The sequence below is a fragment of the Neofelis nebulosa genome, chromosome 6 (genome assembly GCF_028018385.1).
Source record: "Neofelis nebulosa isolate mNeoNeb1 chromosome 6, mNeoNeb1.pri, whole genome shotgun sequence".
Lineage (NCBI taxonomy): Eukaryota > Metazoa > Chordata > Mammalia > Carnivora > Felidae > Neofelis > Neofelis nebulosa.
Window position 1 is genome coordinate 41,917,778 of NC_080787.1, and position 26,554 is coordinate 41,944,331.

At 40.5% G+C, this 26,554-nt stretch overlaps 1 long non-coding RNA gene across 1 annotated transcript; it reads left to right on the plus strand.

The window, feature by feature from the left end:
- LOC131513431 (uncharacterized) lies at positions 1-24,976 on the plus strand. Its single transcript, XR_009262581.1, has 4 exons — positions 1-205; positions 4,856-4,977; positions 23,014-23,120; positions 24,679-24,976. It is a non-coding gene; the product is annotated as an uncharacterized LOC131513431 (long non-coding RNA).
- Positions 24,977-26,554: the final 1,578 nt, after the last annotated feature.

Consider the following 26,554-nt stretch of genomic DNA (forward strand, 5'->3'; position numbering starts at 1 on the left):
ATCATCAAGCCCAGTCACAGAACCTAAAGTGAAAGGGACAAATCCTTCCTCTTCTTCACAATCTTGGGCATGCCTCTTATGAACTGCTGCTTATAACCAGGATCTAGGGCAAGTCAACTGATGACCCTCATATTTCTCACCTGAAGACCTGCCTCAGTGTTGCAGCAGATTGAAAGAATCCCTATCAAGGAGGTCGTACTGTCAGGTAATCATAGCATAGCCCCCAAAGACAACCCGGGTACTGGAGGTCCTGGAGTCTCTTCAAAAGGAAGAGAATCTAAAATAGCTTTAAGAGCAAAGTATGTGTTGTGACGGAGTAAAATCCCAAAGAGTAAACTGAAATCTTTTACGCAGTGAGACATCTTAAACGTTCTCCCCACTGATGCCCTTCACCATCCCCCACAGGAGGCAGCGCTCTAAACTCTGCTCAGCCTCCAGAATCACTCCCACTCATACCAGGATGTTTTTCCCTTTTTAACTTCTGCAATAATTTTCCTCTCCTGGCAGTAAAGTGACTCTTTCTATTACAAACACAACTTCCCCACTTCTCATGTTTTCCTCTAACTGATTACCTGAATCTGAATGAGTCTCAGGAGCTTGAGAGATGGCAGAGATGCCGGATGAAGGGGAGGAGGCAGAGAACGCTCTTACATTCATCATTTGACCCTATTACACTAGTGACTGTTTGTTAAAAGTTAGCCATGTGTCATGCAGTATGCTGCCAGGACTGTGGGTTATGAAGAACATATGGCGTATGCCTAGATATCAGAATTTTCCCTCAAGAACTCATCCCTCAGCAAAGACGGTCCGATTATGAGGCTTTACATTGACTTTGAGCTTTGCAATGGAGTTCACAAAGACTCATGTTTGGTGCAGTCTCACAGTGGTCTTATTTTGAATACAAAGTGTGGGGAATGCATCACAATACTCCAATCAATACTGGTTCAGAACTGTGCTACAGGTCACTTGATGGAATTAGCAAAGACAGTGAGTAGTTGTGTATATACAGTGATACCAGTTAGTTGTTCCTCCGGGTATGCCCCGCATCCTCACAACCAAATTTTAGATGTCAATTATAAACAAGCCTTTTAGAGATCCCTTTTAAAAGCATCAGAGGAAGTTACACTCTATTAAATCTCTGATCATTGGAAGACTAAGGGAAAAGGCTGATTGCATTATGTAAAGGAGTCCTTGTGACCTGGCATCAAATTTCCTGAAGCTGTGTCTGTTCCAGATATTGTTATGTGAGCACATGAGCTCTGGAAGACTTGGATGACTCGGTATGTTGCTAGTGATCACAACACTAAGGTTATTAAAGCTACATATGAAGAGTGAATTGTTATGTAACAGGACTAGAAAAAGCAATAGTTTAAAAAATGTTTGAGGATTTGAAATATATATAGTATCTGATAGTTTTCTTTCAGCTTCAAGTATTTGTATATTCAAGTGTCCAGAGAACATTTACATCTTCTCAGTGGAGGGTGGGAGTGCCTTACGTTCATTACTATTCTGTATTTGTGTATTTAGGGTACTAGTGTGCCTGTATGGAGCCCAGAGCCTTACTCTGCCACTCCTTTGGTTGTGCAATCCATTGGCTACACCAACTGTAGTTTTCACAAATGAGTTAATTCTGAGGGAGAGCAAAGTAAATATCCTAAAATTAACATCCACCCATCCTTAATTCTCATTACATATAGTGGCTATTGCAACATTTTTGTTTCTCTCCACAAACCTTCTTCTAATGCCCCTGGCTTCCAGCACATGTGTCTGCCCCTAGCCTCTGAACTCCCTCAGCTCTCCCACACCTCTCGAGATTACTTAGGATCTTCTACTCCATATAGTTTCTTTACTTATCAGGAAATGGCATTTTCTGAGCTAGAAAGCTAATCCTTCCTCATGTTTCCTAAATCCCAGGTTTTCCCTTATTTCTGACTTACTCCATTATTTCTTCTCCTGCACCTTCAAATTTTCTTCCAGTGGTTCTTTCCCTTAGTGTAATAATCCTGTCACCTGCATTAAAAAAAAAAAAAAAAAAAAGGGAAAAAGAATTCTCAATTTGTTTCCTAAACTGAATTCCTCACAGATCAGTTTAAAATATTCATTGTATCAGGAGTCTCCAAATTGAGGTGGATATACCCACAACTTATCCCAGTAAACCTATTGGGGCATACAGATTCTCACATTGATGTCTAAATTCTGATAAGGATAATGGATACATAGGTTGATCTCTATTCATCGGTGAATTGGTCAGAGGGTACCTGGGACACAAGAGGCAACTCCCCAATCTGGAGATGCTGACCAAGGCTCCCTCATGCATGGCTCATCCATCAATCCACTTAGGGCAAAACATCACTGAGCAATGGAAATTATTTAAGTCAATCCTCACAACATGGGCAGCATAGGATTCAGATTGCTACAATTTTAGATTTAAGAGATGGATACAAGCACCTAAGAGCATAAAAGCTGATAATTTCTACAACTACGAATTAATAACCATGTTAGGAGTATAATCAGTTCAAGAAATCTGCCAAAAGAATTAAAATTACCAGGACTATTAAGGTAATGTTCATCAGTAATAGAAAAGTCCCATTTCCTAAGTATATACAGTGACTTGATAGGTTAATGTTATTTTTGAAGTCTTGCTGATCCTGATAGATTTATACTAAGCATGCAGAACATAGGGAACTTGCACTGATAGCAGTGCTCTGTAGAGTTATGTAATGCTTCCAGTACTCCACAAGATTTCACTAAATTTAGCCATCAATGTTTAAGAGTGAAAGCTAAAAATCCATTTATCACTGGGGAAACACTTGGCTCTTCCTACCATTATAGAAATTGCTAGAATACCCCAAAACAATAGAATAAGCCAAATGTATTTTGTTATCACCAAATACTATTGGCAGATGCACAGAAAATACTGCAGATTTGAAAAAGCAAGGTTTAGAACAAATTACATAGCGTGGGAGAGGTTGCTATACTGTTGGATGAAAGTATAAATGTTTTGAACATGTCTCAGATTGTGGTATCTGCCAGGTTCTATTTCAAAAATGATATATAACTAAAATTACTTTTGTAAGCCACATTCAACGTTAAATGACCCCTTCATAGAAAATATAAGTAACTGCTGTTGATACCAGAGTAAGCTTACAGATATTATACCACGTGCAATGCATCCATCACATCATTACAAAAGGAGTTGCCGGGAGGAAGTTGAAAACAATGTACATAGTGCTAAGAGGTCACTGATGGAACTAATTTCATGAAAACAAGACTTAAAGCATAGTCAACTCTTTAGGATACTTTGCCCTATGAACCAAATGTCTTAGTATGAAAAAATTAATCACTCCTTATCTCAAATAGGAGAGGATGTACTTAAAGTTATGCATTTGTCTGAAAACTTTTAAATGTTCACCATTTGCAGACCTTGACAGGAGGTAAAAGTTATAGCAATGATACAGGGACAACCTCTTTTGAAGAAATTCATGTTATGCACAGAGTACTTTAAAAGCACATTTTGACATTTTTCCCAGTATAAAGTCTCAACAATGGAAACAAGTTATCTGAAGTCTCTTGAGCCTGCATATGAAATCTGGAAGAGTTCAACAGATTAAAAGATTATGTTTTCAAACAGTTTCAGCAGGTTTGGGCTAACTGGTTAGATGTAGAAATCCAACACCTTCCAATTATTTTGCAACAATTGCCATGGAGGATGGGAGTTTTCCACAAATGACAAAAAAGTTTTGCATAATTGAAAATGGAACTAAACACCGCATTTCATAATAAACCACCAACGGTGTAGTTCCTTCATTTGGAGCTACCAATCTTTGTAAAGTATCTTTCTCAGCTATGACAATCCTTAAAAATCAACAATCAAAACAAAGCTAAACCTAGATCCTGAGAATGCTGTATCAAAGGGTGTTAAAAAAAAAAAAAGCTTTTGCAAATAGAGTACTTATATTCACATCACTGACAAATTAATATTTTCATAGTGAAGAGGTTTTGTATTAAAAAATGTTATGATTTTGAGTGTCTAAAAATGTACATACTACAACAGTGTATACATATGGTAAAAGTATACAGACATACAACTGTCCTTGGTCCAGAGCACAATCCATTTGTATGTTGCAGCCTTTTATCAATTTCATTACAGAAATGGACTACAGCTAATGATTTCCCGAATTATTCACAACCTACCTTGTTTGGTTTTTGCTATGTTTGATACCATTTTTCTAATCTCTTTTTTTGAAAACTCTTTTCCCTTGACTTCTGTGGCAAAATTTCTTCTTTCCGTCACTATTAACCCTTGAAGTCCCCCTAAAGTCACCTTATTCTACTTGTCCCTTAAAAGTTGGCATTGCCTAGGGACTCAGTTATGTTTATTTCTCTGTATACTCCCCTGGAATGGGTTGAAAATGTTTGTGTACCACTTCAAATGCTGACCTCACCTATCCTTTAAGCCATTGCAACAGACACCAATTTCACCCGAGAGCAACCCAATATCCTGTCACCCACCTGGCATCTGGTCCTGGAGCTTCTAACACTATCACATAGATGGCTGTGAAAATCTGCTCAGCACTTATGCGCATGTGACCCAGAAAAGCATGGAGTTATCCTTGGCAATATTTGATCAATAGGGACCATGAAACCTCCTGGATATATTTTTCTTTCTTCCCCTGGTAGTGGATGAAGCAATTGGTCATCCGTAGAGATGACCAGCTCAATGCATCTTTGTGGTCTCTCATTTCCCTCTAACTTTGGGACTCATCCTCAGCTTGGGTGTCCCCCAAAATAGGGTCTAAGAGAAAAACACGGGGTAAGCTCAATCACTAACCATCTCGTGCTTTCTCATCTGCAGGTTCCCTATTCCACCCAGGGTTCTGTCAAGTCTAGTTTCCAATGTCTTTCTACCTGGATGACCTGTAGGAGTCAAGCTCCAACAGAATGAAAGTTCTTCCTCTCACCTTGCCTCTTGTTTTGGTAAGAGGCACCATCATCTGAGTTAAGCACTTCTGAAGGCCTTGGGATCTTTAAGATGTCCATTTTCTCAAACCCTCAACAGGTCACTAATGAACGTTGTATAGAATTGGTTAGAGGTACATTTCTTCCAACTACTGAAGCCTTGGAATCCTAACTAAAAACCTAATCATTGTGTCATTTCCAACTTTGTTCCCCTACCGCTGCAATTTAGCTACTGTTTTAGTTGAAATATTTATGACCTATGCAATTTTAAAGACTTGGTAAACATCTATGTTTATAAACAATTCATCTCAAAAAATTAAGTTTCACCAATACCCTTGAAGCCTCTATTTTCCACCAAGATCCAAATCCAAACCCATTTAGATTCTTTCTACGGTTCCTTAAAACTGGATCATCTGCTCTGTGAATGGTTCCAGAATCTAGACTTTGCAGATTTTATTCCCATGGTGTCATTTGTGTTCTGTCCCTTCTGTCTTCTATAAATTGAAAGCTAGATCTAGGCACTTCAGATTCAAATTTGTATTTCAGCAAGAACAGTAAAATAGGGGGTAGTTTTAGACCATGTATTCCAGGACAGAGCCTGAAGCAATTTTTCTTTTCTGATACTTCATTGTAATGAAGTACCATCCTAAGAATAGGAGGGAAAGGGTGGAGGGGGGATAGGGTGGGGGAGAGGGGAAGATGGCAAAAGGGCAAAGCATTTGAGTTGGTCATTGCTTCTTAAAAAGCTGATTTCTCAGTCTGCCTGAAAGTCTTTAGAGTTCAAGGAAGTTATTTTCCCTACAATTCCTCTAACATGATGGAGAATATTCACCAGCTACTATCTCTGTCAAAGTTGCCCCAGGGACTATTAATTCCCCTGCACATCAGATGTGCATTGAGAGGTTCTCCAATGGTCTCACAACTCCAAGTGAGTCAACAGTAAGGCAAGGCTACGAGCAACCTGAAGACTCACAATGCAGCCTTCACAAATCTTGTTTTGTGGCAATAGCTGAGGCAGCAGCTACCTTTCTTTCCAGACTGCAGGAAAAGTACTAATCAGTGTTAAAGAGCCACTGGAACCAGACTCAGGTCAGGTGAAGGAGTTCAGAATGGCACATGTCTAAATCCAGAAATGCCGTGCTGTGAACTTAAATCAGAAGGCACTAGTATCTTGTTGGGTCTTTCTAACGATGATTCTTTTCTAGAATCATTTTATGGCACGAGATTTTGTTAAATCCTTCATTGTAAGTTTTGTCAATGCTGACTATCTTATACTTTTCACATTGATCTCAGCTTCCCCAGACATCAGGGCACCCAATTGATAGTTGCTCAACTTTGGGTGCTTCTGGCCAAAAGCTGGGTACTCTAGTTCCTACTATTAGAAACCATCCAGGCCACCTACCAGCTCAACCTACTCCAGTGATCAGAATGGCCTGATGTAGTCAGGCTAAAGAATTCTGCTAACACTGGGCCCTGTAGTGAGCCCGTACACTAAGGTAGGAATAGGACTGCTACTGGGTGAGGAGAAGTCAACCTTGGTATGATCCAAGGTCATACCAAATAACAGAAGATGGCAGCCTCATACTTACCAGGCCGCACAAAAGATGGACAGCTATAAGTTGACAGCCTTGGTAATGTAGGAGAGACCAGGCCCCACTTGTCAGGAAGGTAGGCAATTAGAAGTACAAGCACATGGGCAAAGCTGCTGTAAGATCACAGCATGTGAAATACATGAATTTCACTGAAATACATATATTTCAGGCTATTCACAGGACATCAGCTCCCCTCTCCCTGCCACTATGGCAACCTAGCCTGACCAACATAGCTGTTTCCACATGCTGCCCAGCCTGTAATTGGAATCTGTCAGTTCACCAGCCCTTCAGGTTCTGCACCAGAGCCTCACCACCCAATGTAAAGTTCTTACTGGGGAAGCACACTGAGTAAATAAGGGGAGTAGGGTAATGGCAGTTTAAAGTACAATATGGGACACTGATGGGAAACTCACACCGGAGCACCTCATCACATTGGTGAAGCTTTCTCAAGCATGCTTCAATTGGACTTCTCCATCTGTTTAATTTGCATCCTCCTGTTCCTTTCACAGATGCTGGTCCCTGTTAAATTTTATACCTCAAATTGTATAGGCATCTGTTTCAGAAGGACCAATTTGCAATAGGTCACAACTGATATTCCTTGCCTACCACCCATTCTAGATTTCCCTTGTTCTCAGATGCTACTCCCCCACGGATTACCTAGGCCTTCATTCCTGACTGGTCTAGCCTTCAGCCTCTCAGCTACTTAAATTCATGGTTGTCCATAGCTCTGGAAACACCAACAGATGCTCCGTAATTCCCACATATGTCCCTACCTCCCATCATTATCTAATAGTAGCCTTAGCTTCTTACCACAGCCAAAAGTTCTAAGTAATTTTCTTCTTGTATCCTTGATGGGAAAAGTCCACTTTCCTACTGCAAAATATCAGAAACTCCCAACAAAACATAAGATTGTGGCAGGGGAAAGAAATTTGTAAGTGGGTCTTGAGAGTGGCCATTCCTACCTCTACCCTTTGGTGGCAGAACATGAGAGTCTTCTATTGGTGGCATCAAGAAGTGGCTGTCAGCACAGAGTATGTACTCATCTATCAGAATGGCAGAGTGTCACGTGCACCAAAGCTGATGTGCCAACTCTAGATAAGAGGCCATACTCAGGTAGGTCATGCCAGCAGCCTCTAGGTGATGTAATATACAATAGCAGTTTGTGTTCCTTTTTGTGTCTAATGTTGGGCTTGTTCATTATCTCCCATGAGTCCATGCAATTACTGCAGGTACCATACACAGCACTGAGTGGGGATATAATCAAGGAGAACTATTGACTCCCACATCCTTTAAGACTTCAAGGGAACAGTAGAACCTACCATTCTAGTATACATTCCAACATACAGTATTTCAGTTTTCTGTTTTGGACAGGGTCTAGTTTCACAGGCTTCCCCCTTGAAGGGTTAAGGTTGAAAGGTGGGTCTTTCTTGCCTGTAGAATGTTAGTCCACATATAGGAAGTAACATGGTTTTACCAACTGCCAGGTGGGCCCAACTCTTACAGGCCTTCAAGTTTAATGGGAAAGGACCACAAAGTGGATCAGAGAAACACTGGACTGAGAAAGACCAACTTGGGTGGGGACTAACTACCCTCTTATACCTTTTAATAGAAAAGTCATGAATGTTTCGGGTCCCTCCTATCAGTGACATATCTAACCCTGTATCCAACAACTTCTGATAGGTCTGAGTAGTTTCATTACCATGAGGTGGAGTTCCTCAAATTAAGTGAGCATAGATGCTTTCAGGGAAGGACTTGGGGAGTCACTACTGTATACTTGCCATGCTATTATGGGGTCTTCCTTCAGGGGGATTTAGCCAGTACTAGCTAAGGTGTGAGTACTGGGCAAGTGATAGTGGACTTTATACTGGGGCAACTAGTCAATCTTCTGCTCATCCACTCTTGATCCTTTTTGGTTATGTAAATCAAGTGATACTTCTGGTGGCTGACCATCTTTATTAACCCCATAAATCTTTGTCTAGTAGCCTTATGGATCAGGGTTTCTCCTTGCCACTCTGGATTCATGTTTTTTTATGGCAACCCTTAGAAGCAATGTGGATGTGATTACATGCCACCGCCAGGCCTCTGCTTTTCCGAATCCTACCACCCCCCCCTGCCCCAGACACGAAGGAACCTAGCTCTATATATGCCCTGCCACCAAACTTGGCTTACAGAGGACCTCCATAACACCACGTCTCATGGTGGCTGGTGTCATCCTCACTAGTGTTCCTTTAGTTCTAGAGAAAGGAGTGACTACTGGGGAATCCCAGGGAACAGACAGCACATGACTTCTCTAACCAAATATTCAGGCCACCTACCTCATAGGCTTTACAACATAGCCCCCAGAATAGTAAAAGTATATGAGGGATTTTCCAACTATACCTTCCCATTTAGTCATCATGGACTGGGCAACCATGGAGTGGTTCCTTCCTGAGACTTAAGCCCTCAGACCAGGAGGATTTGCCTAACTGGCCCCATACATCCTTAGTCTAGTTGTAGATTCTTGAACATTTTTCAATCCTTCATATCACTAACGTGTACAACCCTTTCTCCAACACTTTCTGAAGGATCTTAGTATTTTTTTTTTCCTCTGTATATAGTTCCTCAGATCATAGAAAGGGGATGGACTTTGGGAAATCACTACTCTATGTACTTGCTATAATATTACAGGCTCTTCCCTTAAGAGGAGTTAGCTAGGATTGGCTTAGGTATGAGAACTAAGATAGTTCCTTCATGTTGGGGCAGCTGGTTAAGTCTTTTCACCTGCTGTTGGTTGATTGCCTTTGACATGTCAAGCAATACCTTGGTGGCTGCCAATCTTTTGCATTAGATCTGTCATGGTCTAATTGCTTTGTGGATCCAGACTTATACTTGCTATTCTGGCTTTATGTAGATGTGATTAAGTGCTACTGCCTGACTTCTGCTATTTCTGAGTCCTATTATTCTCATGGACACTAGTGAGCCCAGTTCAATATAAACCTATAGCACTACCAACCCAGGCCTGTAGATGATAGTTACCCCTGCTTCTCAGTGAGGCTGTGCCTTCTATAACTAGTGTAGAACATTTGTTTTAGGGAAAAGACCCCCCCCCCACCTCAGGGCACCCCAGGAACATCCTGGTCTCTTGTTAAAAATCTTATAGCAGGTTCACCTCTGAGCCCTTTTTCAAAACCTTGCCAATGTAACTACCATCTCCTCCTTAGTTGCTCTATGTTAGTGGCTCTCAAACTTGGCTGCAATCAAAAATCACCTGGGGAGTTCTAAAAACACTGATGCTTATGCCTTATGTATTGAGATTGATCCATTTGTAAGATTATGGGAACATTAAGAGTCAAGAGTAAAAAAGTCTCCCTACGGGATTTGAATGTACAGCGAAGTTTGAAGAGAGCTGCTATAGGCCATTTTCCACCTCCCCACCCTTATCCAGAGCTTCTGATCACTATACCAGCAGCATATTAAGACTGGCTCCATGTCTGTTAGGACAGTAGTTAGTCCTGTGAGGGCACCTCACAATCAACTCTGCATATCTGGCCTTCTATACTCTCTGCTCAAGCACCTTTAAAAATCCATTCATAAGTCTGTTCTCTGAGTTCCTACTGACAGAGTAGCCAGGTCTTATAGATCCTTTGGTGAATAATCCTTTGTCTCAACACTGCCCCGCTTGGGCCATGCTGGACTTGACACTAGTAATCGGGTTAGAAGCTGTGAGAGATGTGGGGCATCTCTTACAAGGGAGTAAATATCAGCTACTGCGAGATGTGCCTCAGATGAAGCTTTTGCATTATCCTTCAGCAAAGGGAGAGAGGCCCAGAGGATTAAGGGAAATGAGTAGTTCAAGGATGTGAAGTGCATCTGCCCAGATGTCCTTATACCAGTATCCTAGCTCCTTCACCAGGACCTGACTTTAGTATACCAGAGGTGAGAATCTAGCATCCCTTGTAACCTGCTATTGTCCTGATCATATGCTGGGGCCTGATTCTTAGCTACATGTGTACTTCAGCTATAGGAGATGAGAGTTTTTAGATGATGCCATAGTTTGTAGTTAGCTGAGCTGAACTGAGCTTCCCTTTTTTTCTTTTCCCAGTGCTACTATGGTCATTAACAACCAACTTCTCAATCCTGGTAATCACTATTGCCTTCCTCTCTCTCAAATACTAGAGAAATTATACAAGCCAGTATGCCTTTTGGATCTCTAGGTCATCTGCATTCACCACAGATGAGAAGTCTGAGAACCTCTGTATTATAACATCATACTTACTAAAACTCAGCAACAGAATCCCCTGAAATGCTAGTCAAGCATAAAGGCCAAGGCTCATTGAGGCATGAAAGTATCTGGCCTTAATATTTTCACCAAGTTTTCTAGGCCATTCTGATCCCCACCAAAATTCGGGTGTCATTGGTATAGTAAGCTGGGAGTTATTACCACTCCCCTAATACCTGCAATGTGGTCTTCCTATCATAAGGTAGAGGAGAACAATTCTAAACTCTTAACTCTTAGCAGAGGCTTTCACTGGCCAAAGATAGAATAAATACAACCTCAACAGATTAAACACCTCAAATGTGTACGTTTGTCTAGGTAGAGAGCTAAAGTATTGATCATTAGCCTTTAATGCATTTTGTAATTTTTATTACTACTAAAATCATAGAATAACTTCATTAGAAGGAAATAATGGAACAAAAGTGTAATCAGTTCCAAAGGAAGAAAGCAGGGAGAGAAAAAGAATCAGAACTTGTGGAATAAATCTCAAGTATTAGTAACAAAGGACTAAAGGCTTAAGATGTCAGGCTTCAAAAAATCTAGCTATACACACACCCCCACACAAGCCATAAGGATGTAGGAAAGTTGAAGAGGAGAGAAAGATACCAATTAAGCTAAAAAGCTATATTAACATGTCAGAAAACACATGGAGATCAAGTTATTATGTGTACTCAAACAATGCTATTTTGAAGTGACTCTCTAATGGTTTTTCTGCCTCAAAATATGTCAACCAAAGTTTATAGTTCTTTTTAGATGAAAAATCCATAAACACACTGGGATACTAATATAGTTCCCTTAGTAACTGATAGAAAAGTAGACACATCAATAAGGAAATTAAAGATTTGGCCACTACAATTAATAAACTGGAACACATACAAACACTGTACCCAGTAAATGCAAAACACTTTGAAGCACATGCAGAATTTCTACAGAACAGTAAAGCAAAATTTCAAAGGCAAGTTATAGTGAGTGCCAATTAAATGCAAATAGACTAGAAATTGGTACTAAAAGTGACAAAATCCTGTATTTGGGAATTAAGAGTCACTTGTAAGGTAATCCATAGGTCAAAGAAAAACTCCGTGCAGATCAGAAATTTGGGAATGAGGTATTATTTCTATTCAGAATGGAGGAAGCTTCGAGAGAACATTCCTCCCTTAAGTCAGATGTACAAAATTTTAACTTGAGCCCAGAGAGCTGAGGTTGCAAAGCAACCAAGGGAGTTACATTCCAGAGTATCCACCTCTTCTGAGGAGAAACAGAACAGTCTTACATCTGGTCAGACACAGAAGGGATGGCGACCCCCATAGAAATGGGTAAGAAGAAATCAAGGGGAATGTTTAGGAATTCTTAAAAGGTCAAGTGTAGGCCAAAGTTTGAGATGTTTGGGTTCCCCAAACAGAAGAGAAGTTCACTCGCAAGATCTTTGCCAAAGGTCTCCTATGGTTGTTCATGGAAAAGACTGGGGCAGACACCAGAGAGTTGTGCTTTGTTGCACAGGCATGCAGCATGGGATTGGCTGCTGCTGGAGGCCAGGTACCAACACCTTCCCATTTCCTGGACCTTCTCTCAGAAGGGAGGCCTTATGCCACTCGGAGAGGAGAGGGAAATGCTCTTCTCTGAGCCTGGCAAAGGCCCAAAGCTAGTGGAGAAGCAAAACTCATCTGCCTTTGTTAGAGAGAAAGTGTTTTCTCTCCCCCATTTCCAGGACTAAAAGCAAGAGCCATAGCTTCTGGGAGAAGAAAAAAAAAAAAGCAGGAAATCCCATAGCCTGACCCCCTTCTTACAAATACAAAGAGGCAGGATACACGTGGGGGATGAAGAGGATGTGTTTGCTTTCTTGCTAAGACCAGGGTGAGTGTGGCTGCCATGGGGTTGGAGCAGAGTTGCTCAGAAATCACCCTAGAGGCTCAAGCACACAGGACCAGCTTGAGACTAAGGCTGATCAAGGAGAACAGAGGACAGTTCTGCCTCCACCATACGCCTAGCACTTGTAACAAACCAAGCAGTCTATTACAGGGGCAGTGCAAGACCTTGGAGATAGACCCTTTCTGGGTCTTTCAGGCATTGAGAGATAGCTAAAAGCGGAGGATGGGTAGGAACACACACACACACAAAAAACTGGCACCATTAGCATAAGGGAAAAGCAGACTGCAGTAGAGAAACTGAAATCCATAAAGGTAATATCACTGACAAAACCCCAAACCCAAGTCAACATCTGACCAGATTGACTCACCATGCCATCCCTCCACCCATATTAACAAGTAGTAGCCCACTTCCAGGTGGGAGTTTTATCTGTTCAAAGTAGCTGGCACTCAGAACAGAAAGGACCACCTATTGTAAAGATTGAAATAGTCAACACAACTCAGGGATACCTCAGAGGCTAGAATATCAGACAGGGACTTTTAACCATTAGATAAAAAGATTTAGTGAACAACATGCATGAATAGAGAATCAGAAAAATAGAAACTAGCATTAAATGGAAAAGCTAGCAGAAGGCATAGTATCAGAGAAAGATGGACTCCATGGGTCTCATCAGAAGACTGAACTTAGCTAAAAAAAAAAAAAAAAATCTGAACTTGAGGCCATTTGAATAGAATTGACCCAAACTGAAACAACCACCCCCCCCCGCCGCCAGCCAGAATCCAAGATCTATAGAACATTATCACATGGTTTAACATTATGAAAGTCCCAGAGAGAGAAGAGAGTAAAGAGGGAAGAAATCTTTAGATAGAATGGTAGGGCCAGGGGGTACCATGTGAACACTAACTTCTGCTCAATTTTGCTATGAACCTAAAACTGCTTTAAAATAATCTATTTTAAAAAGTAGGGGGAAAAGATAGAAAGGCTGCAAACTTTAAAAAAAGTAACAAAACCACATATCCTAGAAGCTCTAAGAACACAAGCAGAATGCCAAAATAAATACATCTATAATCAGATTTAACAGGATTATATTAAACTCCAAAAGTTTTGTTTTCTCTAGTAATTGACAATTTCGTTCTAAATTTATATGAAAAAGCAAAGGGACAAGAATAGCTAACACTGCTAAAGAAAAACAAAGTAGAGGCATGTTCTACTAGAAAAAGACTTTAAAAAGTGGTAATGAAGACCAACGGAACAGAATGAAGAACCCAGAATAGACTCAAGTATGCGGAAGTCTAAAATGACACAGCTGCCTCAGCAGGGAGGGGGTGAGTCAGGAATGAATGCTTCCATAAATGAGTCTAAGACAGGAAGTTATTCATATGGAAAAGCATGAGTATGGACCTTACCTCTCACCACGTGCACAAAGTATATCAATTCCAGATATATTGAAGATGTAGGTGTAAAAGTCAGCTTACTCTATTGTCTTCTAAAGTTATATTATGACTGAGGCAGAGGTAAAAATCGTTTGGTATTTAAGAGATATTAGTTTGTGCTGCATAAAAGAATTGAGGCATCAGAAAAAACACATATCAAGTTGTGAAAAATTATATGTACCATATAAACCCAAGAAGCAGCTAATATCCAGATTATATAAAGGAACTCCTGTAACTCAGGAAGAAAAACACTATAGCAAGTTGTGAACATAAATTTCATGTAAGCAGAAAAATGTGAAGATGGTCAATGACACTAATGATTGGGGATGGAAGTTAAAGAAGATTATAGAAGCACCAGATTGGCAACCATTCAAAAGGTAAAGAGTATCTGGCTTTATCATTCTGAGTCCCAACAGGAGACAAGTGGCTTGCTAGCTTAAAATATGGCCATTTGCAAAGGTATTCTTCACAATGATGTTGGCAGTGTGTAGAGGGAACACCTTGGATAGTGTAGTAACCAAGGGGAGAAGCAGTTATCTACCCCCAGAGGGGCCAGGTGGAAGAGTAGTTCCCTTCCTTCAGATCTCTTGGCAGTGTTCCTCACTGGCAGGGCCAAACCAGAGATCAGAGGGCTAGAGGGCTGGAAGCCTAAGTGATCAAGTGTTCAAGTCAGCCTCTGGGAGCTTAGAAGGTGGAGAAAGGAAGGGAGTCTGAAGAAGCAAACATAAAATCCCTGAAACTCCGGTATTGTTGTTAGGGACAGGAACAACGAACTTTAATACATAGCTGGGAACAGAAAACCTACACGTACACTGGAGTACAGTTTTGTGGTTTCCAGTAAAACAGAAGCTCCATATGCCCAATAATTTCTGGACATTGTTATACCATGAAGAATGTCTTAAATATGTATACCAGGAGACACATTCAAGAATGTTCATACCATTGTTCCAATAGCAAGAACCTGGAATGAATCCAAAGTTCTATTGACATTTGTTACCAGTTTCAGTCCTTGCCCTTCTGTTCTGGTCAGTGTACTGCAGGAGGGCTGACCTTGTACTTGCAGGCCACGTTTCCCAGGCTTTTTTTCCTGCTTGTGCTTAGATGCCTTTGCCAAGTGAGAAGGCTGGTGGGGGATTGTAAGTTGGGAGGGAATCTAGAGTATTCTTTCCCCTTTGTCTCAGGCAGCTTCTCTGTGACTTAGACCCACTTTGACTTTTCTTTCTCTGGGTACCTCAAACCTGGACTTCCTAGCATGCTTTTCTCATCTCTCCAGCCTAGGGGGAACATTAAATCCTTGTAGTTGTTCATTTTTCAGTTTTCTCACTCAGTCCCCTGTTTGGCTGCTAGCATGTTCATCTTCAGAATAGCTCATTATCTGGATCAGATTCCTTTTGTAGTAAATACTTGAAGTGTTTTGTTTTCCTGGTTTAGACCCTGACTGATAAAAGGATACAATGCACAAAGAAAATGCCAAAATAAAAATTGCTTAGTTTTATAAAGCTAGCATAATTGATACCATAGAAAACAAGAACAGTAAGCTATAGGTCATCATTAACAAAGATGCAAAGAATCTAAAAATATTTGAAAATCAAATATGGCAGTGTATTAAATTAATATAGGGAATGAGCAAAATTGTTTTATAAATGCATAGATAGATCAATATAGGGGGTGTATATCAATAACTCACTACATTAACATGTTAAAGGAGATAAACCACATTATCTCAAACTTCAAAAAAGTATTTGCAAACTTTGAGTAGATTTTGTCAAGCTAGGAATAGAAGGAAACATCTAACTTGATACAGGGAATCCTCCAAAGGCTTAGAGCAAAACTCATTTAATGATGGATCATTAGAAGCATCCAATTTAGTTAGAAAAATGGTATTACTACTACCCCTAATTTTCACCACCGTAATGTCCTAGCAAGTTAAGTAATGTTGATGTTAGAAAAGTATTTGTAGGGGCGCCTGGGTGGCTCAGTCAGTTAAGTGGCCGACTTCGGCTCAGGTCATGATCTCGCGGTCCGTGAGTTCGAGCCCCGCGTCCAGCTCTGTGCGGACAGCTCAGAGCCTGGAGCCTGTTTCAGATTCTGTGTCTCCCTCTCTCTGACCCTCCCCGTTCATGCTCTGTCTCTCTCTGTCTCAAAAATAAATAAACGTTAAAAAAAAAAAGTATTTGTAGCTATGATCATATTTCAAAGTTCAAGGTGGTAAACTGAGCACATGCTGAAAACATTCTTATTCCTTACCTTATTTGTCAAGGTTTTAGAAAGAAGTTCATAAACTACAACATAGCCATGCTTGATATGGGAGGTCAAGAGCAGTGCTTGACTTAAGCTAATGCTCTGTGAAGGATCCCTGGCACATTAACTCTAGTTGTGAGAGGTGAATAGGACTATCTTCTGCTTAAAGAAACCACCACCCATGGACACCTACACCTCCATCCCCTTAGGGAAGGGTACAAACAACATCCCATGGTCCAAGCTTCATGGTGGGGAGTGGGAAAGATCTCCACTGAACCAGATAGACTCAGGTGCTCAGGCAGTCTGTTGATTTTCATGAGCTCAGATATACCGGTTCATTAGTTTTGCAGTCAAAATTAGTGCTAGTATTTACTTACATTGTATGTTGTCAAACCTTCTGCTCTCCATTCTTCTCCCCAATCTCATTTTTGCTTAGAGATGGTAAGTTTAAACAGAAGAGAGTTTTTCCAAAGCTAAGTGACCAGTTAGTAGCCATGTCCCATCATTTATCCAAAACACATCTACTTCATAACCTCAAAGAATATTAGTGGAAGTCTATTCCCCACCCATCCCAGTTCCTTGAAGAGGAACTTATATTTATCAGCTGTGTGTCAACACATTAATATTTTCTTATTCTTTAGTGATCTTAAACAGAAAAAAGTGTTTATGGAATTTGGCTAAATCTTTGGTTAGATATAAGCTTATAACCATAAAATTTGAAACACCTGTTTTTTAAAAATCTGAAAAAACATTCAAGTCTGAGTATTTGATTTATTCTTTGATCCAGTAGTTATGATGCAAAGCACTTTAAATTGGAAGGGTATGGAAATGTTTTCTTTCTTTGCTGCAGAAGATTCTCTTGTGAATGTAATTTCTACATTTTGAAATTCAGGATTATCTGTCCTGTTATAATATTGATTTCTAGCAGTTTTTCATGGATGCTTGGAAATGTATGCTCTGTTAATAGGGTACAGAGTTCAGTGTGTAATTATCAGTTTAGCATGGAGCTCCAGATTTTCTTCTACTTTAATAAGGTCAGGTATATGAAGAAGTATAACCCAACAAGTCACATTCCTAGATTTATCCCACATAGTCTCAGATTCATGAAGGGAATATTCTAGAACATTCATTTTGGAGTTGAGTTGGCAAAGAATCTGGATGTTTATTACAGGAAATGAGAAATAAAATTACATAAGTTAGAAGCCATAAACTGCACATAGTAAAACCACCACCAATCTTGAGGTGTTAAGTGAAAATTGGAGATCTATAGCACTATATCATTTATGTAAATTAAGAATACATATAACATCTTATATTACCCAAGGATAAATGCATGTTTTCAGACATTTAACACACATTAGAGAGATTGGCTCTGGGGGAGGTTGGAATAGGAGTGAAGTCAATAAGCAGAGAAGAAAATAGACATGGCTAAAATAGTTTTGGTTTAAACCATTTGATATTTGGCACCTAAAAATATCAGGCTCATGTAAGTCTGTTGTTTTGTTCTCAGATCCTTTGCCAATTTTCTTCTTCACTTTCCAGGTTCCCCTGCTAGTGGATCACCTCTAAGATAGCCCTCATGTTCCCTGCCTCTGGTATTCACATTGTGAAGATCCTCAAGTATGGGCAGGACCTGACCTGTGTCTAACCAATAGGATCTAGCAAAACTGAAAATGTGTCATTTCCATGCTTAGGTTACATAAGATTGGGACCTTCATCTTGTAGATATACTCTTTCCCTTTTAGCTTTTATGAAGCAGACATTGGTATCTGGGGAACCCATGTGGCAAGGAAGTCAGAAATGTCTGGAAACAGGATGGCCTCTAGCCAAAAGCCAGCAAGAAACAATCTCTCAGACCAAAACCACTAGAAATTGAGTTTTACTAACAACCATCTGAGTTTGGAAGTATATTCTCTCCCAGTCAAGCCTTTGGATAAGAATGCAGTCCAACCAACACTTTTTTTTTAAAAAAAATTTTTTTTTTCAACGTTTTTTATTTATTTTTGGGACAGAGAGAGACAGAGCATGAACGGGGGAGGGGCAGAGAGAGAGGGAGACACAGAATCGGAAACAGGCTCCAGGCTCCGAGCCATCAGCCCAGAGCCTGACGCGGGGCTCAAACTCACGGACCGCGAGATCGTGACCTGGCTGAAGTCGGACGCTTAACCGACTGCGCCACCCAGGCGCCCCAATCCAACCAACACTTTGACTATGGCTTTGTAAGACCATGAAGAAGAGCCAGCTAAACTGTGTGTGGACTCTTGATCCATAGAAACAGATAATAGATGTGTGTTGATTTAGGTTTCAGTAATATTCTTATGTAGTAGATAGCTAAAACCTCTGTCGACAAGTTTCTGGCTTGGTTCAGCAAATGGCACGTTAACAGGATACTGGGCAATAGAGAAATAGAAACTCAGATACTTATTACCTTTCCTCAGCTTTGAGCACCAGCCCACAGTGAATGTGTACCCTCTGCATCGCCTGCCCCTGCCAGATAGTCATCAAGTGGCCCTGGTTCCTGGGCTCTGGGACTACATCTTCCCTTTGTCTCCTTAGCCTAGGGTGCTAATGGCTGCCTGTTGCCAACCTGAGTTACTGCACTGATCCTTTTTTTGCTTTTGTTTTAGGATACTCATGAAACTAATTCTCTTGAAGCGTTTATTGTATGGAAACCAATTTGACAATAAATTTCATATTAAAAAATAAAAATAAAAATAAATAAGAGTCCAGTAAAAATAAGCCATTGTTTATTGACAAAAGGCCCTTTCAATAGATTTGTCATTTATGAAGTATAACATCTAAAATGTTATTGAGAAAAGAAGGATATCCAGTCCATGAATAGAGCCTAATTCGTGTTAAGATGCCTATTTTCCCCATTGAGCTATATAGTTAATACCAAACAACAAGATATCAGCACTTTTCTGTAATATTGACACTAATTCATATGGAAATGAAAATTGAATAGCTGAAGTAATTCTAATATAGAACAAAGTCAGGACTTCTACTTGAGACTAAAAGCTATAACAGTCAAGATAGTGATACTGGCATGAGAATAGACATAGAACACTTGCCAGCTTAAGCTTTCTGGGAAGCATATGTTGAGTTGGGGATGCAAAAGGGTTGAGGGAGTAATCTTGTAAAGGAATAGAGGGAAGATAAGAGTCTACCAGATTGCAGTTTAGAACTGGCAGTGTCAGCAATGGAGAAAGTTCGCTCTAGAGGGGAGGTCCAAAATGGACAGAACAGCTAGATCTTTGACCAGAATAGTAGATAAGGGCAAGCTCTTCTCTGGACATCCTCCAGCCAGTGACTGACCAAGGTCATGATACAGAGTTGTTGTCAAGGATGTGGAACAAAAGGAAATCTTTATATCCTGTTGGTAAGAATGCATTATTCAGTGGTGGAACCTCAAAAATAAATTTTAATATCTAGGCTCTAAAATCCACTTCCAAGTATATGCCTTTGAGAGCTCTACCCATACAAAGAGATACTATATACCTGGACAAGAACTGTCCAAGGATTTTCAATGCATCCCTAGTCATAAAAGCATCTGAACCCAAAGTGTACCAACAGGAAAATACATGAACCTTCACAACTTTTCTATTGGAATAATTTGATGAAAAGTGAGTAAACTATGGGAACATGCATGGGTAAGTATCACAAACAATGACTGAATAAACCGAAGAATTCTAGCCATTTACATCTAAAAGCCTGAAAAACCACAAATACATTGAATATACTGTTATGGTTCAAAGATATGAAAACAAGGAATTGATGAGCAATTCTGGAGAGGGAGTCAAGGAGGTGGGTATTGGAGCCACAATGAATTGGGAGTCCATTGCTGCTGGTTTTTACTTCATTTTTCACTAGATATTTGTTATTTTATTTAAAATGTTTTTGATATAGAATATGTGCATTTATTGTGTGTACCTTGTAAGTATACAATGAGTTTTGACATGTTTACTCCTATTGACTTCCCTGGGCAAGAAATAGAACATTCCTATTACCTGAGAAATCTTCCTTCTACCCCAGGAAATAACCTATCAGATTTTATGGAGTCCTATAACAATCAAAACTAAACAGAATTATAAAGTATATTCTCTTGCTAATCTCTGGATTGCTTCAATATCCCTGTTAAGCTTTTCTCATTTTCTATCACCCACATTAAAGTCAATTGTACTAGAAAGCACTGTGGGAATTTCAAGCAAAGGAAATTTGCTTTTCTAGTTGGACCTTGATGGATATACCAACTTTGAACCAAACTTTCATCCCTGAGAAGTCCGTTTTATAGTGTTTTTATATATGTATGTGTTGCTAGGCTCAATTAGCTATAGTTGGTTATTTGAGATCGTTCAGGAGTACCAATCCCCAATTTTATTTTTATGCTATCCTTCGTTTCACAAATGTTATTCAGGCTTTGAAATGAGTTGAGAAATGTCCTTTTCACTTTTCTCTGGGAGACTTTGTAAGATTGAAGTTAACTGTTTGAGAGAGCTTAATTAAGAAACAGTCTGGGCCTGAATTTATTTATAGAGCTATTCAGAGAAGTTATTTCTTGATTTCATTATGGCGAAGACTGTTTTTCTAGAAATGTTCATGTCATCCAAGTTTTCAAAATTGGCATAAAGTGGCTCATAAAATTCTTATTCTGTATCTAATTATATCCCATTTCAAAAATCCAAATGTTTACTTGGAGCATCTCTTTTTGACCAATTATTTTGAGTTATCCCAAAAGTAGACCTTAAGAATTCAAGTGCAAGTAGATTTGGGAAACACCAGTGGGCAGAGTAGGGAAGGGAGACAACAGAAGGTAGCCAATACATGATTTTGTTACTAAGGCTCTTATCACCGGGAATGACTGAAGTTAATCTCATGGGGGAAAACCTGAAGGTATCCCATGTGAGAGGTAAACACACTGGGACATTTTTACAGACTAACTTCAGAGATGTGTTAATTCCCCCAGCATGTTAGGTCTGCCCTATGCAAAGGCAAAGGGGTCTTCTAAGGCTTTGAAAGGGAAAGCCAGGAGGCAGTAATGCGACACTGGCAGTCAAACTCTGATGTGTTAAGACCCGAGGGGGTATGGGTGGGCACCAATAGAGCCCACCATACCCATTTCACCAAGTTTGTTTCCTTGGCCTTTCCACAGAATCACTTTATTTCATTGGGTTCTGCTATTGTATGCATGTAGTTTTATTTTTACATGTATGTGTATTTATATATGTATTTACATAGGGAATCCAAAAATGTAGAAGTGACATTTGTTCACCAACATAAAAAGTGCTAAAAATAGTTAAAATCTCTTGAAAATTCTGTTTTCTGTATCCCATAAGTTTTGATTTATGGCACTTATCTTTCATTTGTAGTATCTACCTTACATTAGGATTTGTTCTTAGACCAAGAGTTTATCAATGTTTCCTAAATTCCAAACATGCGGGGTGTTAAACTGAAATCAACAAAGATAACAAAATTTGGGTCAAAGAAGGTGATCCATGTGTAGCAGGTAGTTTTGGTGGCTCACCTCTAACCTCCTGGCACACCTGATCTCATGCAAATCATGTCCTGTCTCAAGGGCTCTCCACTTCCTCAGGGTTTTCTCTGAAACCCACGAACTCATTTGGTCTACACACAGGGTAGCTCAGAGTGAGGGAGTTGATGCTCCTGGAGGCAGCCCTCAACAAGGCTGGAGGTAACAGATGCATTCTCTGGCCTCCCATCCTGCACACCTGCAGCACTTTCTCCAGGGTTCCTCAGAGGTCCCCAGTAGGGTCAAGCCCCATTTGCCATGGCAGTAACCAGCTAGATCACATGGGTTTTACTTTATTTTTAAGTAGGTTTAATGCCCAGCACAGAGCCCAACTCCGAGCCTGAGCTAATGATCCTGAGATCAAGACCCAAGCTGAGATCAAGAGTTAGTCTCTTAACCAACTGAGGCACCCAGGCACCTGAAATCATGCTCTTTGCTGCCTACTCTTGTCTCTCTCCACTCCTGCTTTAAGTGATCACCTCCCAAATAAGTCCCCTGAACCCAAGTTGTTTTCTCAGGCTTTAAATTTCCGGGATAACCAGACCAAGACAAAGTGAAGTCAGTCCCTTGGAGTTTGTTCAAACTTTGTGGCCTAGTGTCAGCCATTTTGTGTACTTGAAACTGCATGTAGTCTGAACAAAAGTAAAAACACTTCAGATAGGTCCTAAAGAATACACTGATCACGAGGTCACAGATCAGAACCTAATTCAGTCTTCAACATTCTTACCTATTTTTGCCTATTTGACATATGTACATAGCATGTATTGGACACCTGTTGCATACAACTTCAGATCCCTTCATTATCACCTGTTCCATTCTAGCAGCTGGTTTCACAGTGATATAACCTAACAGCATATTATGTCACCTTCATGCCAATACCTCAACTTCTGCCTTCTGGGTTTCTCTATTCAGATGGGGGACATAGGAAGGCCCAGATCTTTGCACAGTGCCCAGGCATGTGGAATTGGGTGGAAGGCAAAGGTAATACTAACTGGAGCCAGCCTCTGACTCATGGGGGACAGAAACCAGCAGATCAATACTTCTCTTCTGTGAGTGAACAGTCAGGGACACAAATCATATAGAGTCTCAGAGGAGGATCTGACAGTTGCATTGTTATTTCTCTCCTTTCCCTGACTGTAACAGGTACTTTTTCTGAGTCCCACTTCTCTGGCTCACCTCTAATTTTGGCTGCAGATGCTTTGGACACTTCTAAAAGAGATTGAACTTATGCTGACAGCGTCAGGCCACAAGTAAGCTTTGGGTCTTTGTGCTGTTTGGAGAAGCCCCCAAAGTCAGTACAGCACATGTGAAAGCACATTTTGGAAGTAAGGGTTAACTTCAGGGCATAGCTCCACTAACATGGAATAAGTTGTGGATAAATGATTCCAGATACCTGTCCTTCACATAAATGATTTTGGAAGACCTTCCTTGTGTTGTTCAGGGATCTCAACAGAACCAAGATCATATAGCATCACCATTTAAGACTCCTCTTTCCCGAGTGGAGGTATAGATAGAAAGGGAAGCACGTGGTAATGCAGAGACTCTGGTACCAGAACAGTATTGTATAATGAAAATTAAGGACTGTAGAAGTCTTTTTTTTTTTTTTTAACTGATTTAGAAACCCTGAAGATGGAATGACAGACTACTACCAACTCAGAATAGGCTGGAAGACAGAACTTCAAAGACTTCATTTAAGGAGATCTTCATTTCCTGTAGCAGGATGATAGAACACATTGGAAAATCAGGATGAAGAATTGACTGTAAATGTGGCAGGGATACAAGAGACATTTGATGTGAGGACTTGAGAGGTCTCCTTTTCTAGATTCAAAGCCTTGGAAGGGCAAAAAGTGGGACCTACATGTCAGGATAGGTGTATTTGGGTGAATGCCGGAGATTCAAAATCTGATATACTCTAAGCCCTCCAAACTTAGAGTGACCCTCTCCTCCTCTCTACTGGGAAGGAACAGTCTCCTGTTGCCTAGAGATTATGAAAAGATCACACAAGGCAGATACCTTGAAAGGTATTAAATGCCTAAAAATCCATCCCTTTCTTCTGCTTGTTATCTCAGGAGAAGTGAATAGGTTCAGGTCCCCCAAGTCCAGAATTCAGTTTCTTCCCTGAAAGAAAAACTTCCCCACTGAAAGGGTTGCAAACCTTGATAAGTTCATACTGTAGTACCTGTGAGAACATGCATAGAACTTTCGCTTTGATGTTTGAGTTACAGGGTTGAGAGGAATATAAGACTGGGTAAGAGTGTGTGACATGAGAACACTTCTCCATGACTCAGGACCTAATATCCTGGTTAGGATATCTGGAGATGATCCTAATCAGATGCTGCTCAGAGGAGATCCATCCTGTGCTTTTCTAGTTCCTTGAGTGAGGAATTTTTGACAGAATGCTTAGCAGCTTATTAACTCATGTTGGCTCATTGACTGGTGGAATTAAAGATATGAAGATAGGGAAGGCCAAGTAGAATCCCCTGAAACTGATCATCACCTTAAACATTTGGAGGTTGGGATAGGTTATCGAATGCAATATAGCTTCCCCGGAGGAATTGCAGGGATTAGCACCGAACACCTAAAGGATGCAGGGACAGTGGTCAGTTATCACCCCCATCATTTTGTTTTTCTGATCCCTACAAAAACCAAGTATATGTGGCTGATGACAATGGATCATTTTAAACTTAAGTGATAAATCTAATCACAGCTGCTATGCCAGATGTTTATGGAAACATACCAACTTAGCTGTGACACTTGTATGTAGCTATTAATCTATAGCATGCATTTTTCTCAATTCTGTCCATGAAGCAAAGTGCTTGTCTTGCCACAAAGCAAGGTCTTCCGTGGTGTTCCAACAGTCTGGAGGGACAGAAGTTTTGATATTCTCCAGAACACTGGTCTACCATCTTGGTGACATGCTAACTGGACCAGGAGTAATAAGTTTTCTGAGGCTCCAAGACATGCATGCCAGAAGGTAGGTGATAAGCACTATAAAGACATAGGAGATTTCCACATAAGTCTGCAGGGGTAGAATAGTCTGGGGGCATGCCACAAGATCCTTTCTAAGGTAAAAGTATTCTATTTTGACCACCTACTACTAAGAAAGAAGCACAGCACTTAGATTTGGGAGACTGCATATATGATTCTTGGCTTTCCTCCCCATTCCCATGAATGCAGATTTGCATATACTACACACTCGGCAATATTTTAACCTATTTCTTGGGTCCCTGAAGGTGCCAGTTTTGAGTGGAGCCCAGAGAAATAGGGAGTACTACAGAAGATCCAGTCTAATACAAACGTGCCATATTAACAATCCCAGTGGTAATAGAGGCCTCAGGAGCGTACAGGCATGCTATTGTGTGGCTTTTGGCAAGCCCAAGTAACAGAATTGTAGCACTGATCCCTTGGGTTCTGAACAAGATTAGGTCATCCACAATAGAAACGCAACTCCTGGGACCTGTCAGTGCCTGAATACTGACCACAGGATATCAAGAGACTGACTGGAACTGTCAATCAAGTACCTAGGTCACATCTACTAAGACAGTATTATGATGGAAATTGGCCATTTGAGATAGGGCTTAAGCAGGTCTGGGGGAGGACATGTTGTCATTTCTTCCTTCTCTTACCAAGGTGAGGAGGGGTAAAGGAAAAACATATGGGGTCTACTCTCCCACAACATGGCTCTCAAATAGAGTTGATAGGTATCTCAAGTTTTAAAAATATCAATAAATGGAATAAAAAAAATATCTAGTTGATTTCCAAAGAGGCAGGCTCAGAAGTATTTGGTAAAATCTTAATACTTGTGTTTCTTTTAGTCAAGATCATTTGACACACTGGGCCACAACCTTCCCATTTATAAAGCTACCAGGGCTTATTACTATGGAATTTTTAATGGTTGGTCAACTCAGGTGAGATTCTATATTACAGACAGTAGTAGTAGGGAGATAAAAGGACAGATAGACAAGTCTTGTGAGGTGAGAAGTCACAATTTTGTATGATATTTTGATAGGTACCAGCCCTAGTCCACATCAGCAATGGGATTCTCTGCCAGAGACTGTCAGGGGATGGGAAGAATGATGGGGAGTGGCAAAGGGAATCCATTGCTTCATACCTCACTGGGTTGACCATGGACATCAACCCACTATAGAAAGCCCACTATAGGCTTGATTTCCAGGGTTAAACAAACAGTTCATTTCTCTGGTGATCAACTCCAAACTAGTCACAGGCTGGAAGAGACTGGGAGACTAGACAGGCCTTGTTTCATGCATGCTACCTCAGTTAATAAAGTCTACATAGGAGTAGAGGTGTTAGTCTGGCAGGGAACATAGTCCTAATAAAGATGAAAGACTTTACAAGGTTATCTGTGTCCATCCTAATGAGAAGTTTTCTGGATAAAGGGTACAGATCCATTCTTGTGCTATTCTGCCTTGCTCCATTCAATAGGAGTTGACCCTTATTGGTGGGCTACATTTCTCAAGTTCCTGGGAAACTGGCTTCTAGGTAAGGTTTGTCTAACAGGAGGCACTGGGGTAGGTGGGAAAGGGATAAAGAAGCCATGATATTTCTCCACTTCATTTGCTTCGGGTGGCATCTGCCTGCCTCCCTGATCTCTGGTTCCAGCTCCCACTGGAGTTGTGGCTCTGATAATGCTACCTCTACTCTTTGACCCTTAAGCCACAGGGAT